General features: G+C 45.8%; 1 pseudogene; it reads left to right on the top strand.

Moving 5' to 3' along the window:
- Positions 1-378: 378 nt before the first annotated feature.
- LOC117722732 (large ribosomal subunit protein eL28 pseudogene) lies at positions 379-1026 on the top strand (annotated as a pseudogene).
- The last annotated feature ends 235 nt before the right edge of the window (positions 1027-1261 follow it).

Below are 1261 nucleotides of genomic sequence, written 5' to 3' on the forward strand. Positions count from 1 at the left end.
TCTATGTGAATTTGGTACAACACAATTTACCTGTAACAACCACCTCACCTTTGCTTAGATACTAAATATTAATCTCTTCTCTTCTCCCAGCTTTTTCAGTTTGTGTATCTCTCTCTCTCTCTCTCTCTCTCTCTCTCTCTCTCTCTCTCTCTCTCCCTCTCTGCATTTCCTTCACAGACAATAAGCTGCTAAGCATATAAAAGGTAATTTTTGTCTAGAACTCTGTACCCAGAGAAAGTAGGATGTGCTGATAACTTTATAATGACATACTACTAATAATAATGTGCTATAAAATAATACAACATATAATAACATACTTTAGAATAATGGTGGTATCTTTCTGTCTCTGGCCGCACCGTAGGGAGAGGAGCCACCGCCATGTCCACATCCGCGCATCTGCAATGGGTGGCCATTTGGAACTGCTCCAGGTTCTTGATCAAGAGGAATAAGCAGATGTACAGCATGGAGCCCAATAATCTGAAGGCCCGAAACTCCTTCCATTGCAACGGGCTAATTCACCACAAGACCGGAGGCTGCAGCTGATGGCAAAGAGGTCGTGGTAGTTATAAAAGGCAGATCTGGTCAGCAAAAGCCTGCCACTTCTTACCTGAGGACCGCCATCAACAAGAATGCTTGGGCTACCCTCAGCAGCATCAGGCACATGATCCGAAAGAACAAGTACCGCCCTCATCTGTGTATGGCGGCCATCTGCAGTGCCAGTGCCATCCTTCGAAGCCAGAAGCATGTGGTGGTGAAGAGGAAGCAGACCTGCCCCACCAAGAGCTCCTGAGCCCCACACCCCAGAAGCAATAGTCCCCTGACTTGTTCTTTTAAAAAAAAAGGAATAATGATGATATATTAATTGAGGACTTGATTAAGAAGGGCCAATCTAAGGTGGAAGATGAACCTAGAAGAGGACTCTCTAGGCAGGCGGCCAGCTAGCTGCTATCTGCTCAAGGGCAGGACCAGTTCCGTCTCCTCTAGAAATGCAAAGTTCTGAGGCTGCAAGCCGTAAGGCCTAAAGTAGTTGCTGAGGCCTCAACAAACATTGACATTTTATTTTTACCAGAGTGGCAGTCCCAGGAGGGACATAAGCAGGGCATGCCATGGCTTGTATCTGCAAGCCTTTTCTTAAGTATCTTTGGATGTCCTATTACATAACCGAGTCAGAAACCAGCAGGAAGGAACTGGAGGACCTCTTTTAGGTCACAAACTTTTAGGGACAGGCTCCAGCCAAAAAAAAGCATCTACCTCTCCATCC

Source organism: Arvicanthis niloticus, chromosome 17 (genome assembly GCF_011762505.2).
Source record: "Arvicanthis niloticus isolate mArvNil1 chromosome 17, mArvNil1.pat.X, whole genome shotgun sequence".
NCBI classification, from domain to species: domain Eukaryota; kingdom Metazoa; phylum Chordata; class Mammalia; order Rodentia; family Muridae; genus Arvicanthis; species Arvicanthis niloticus.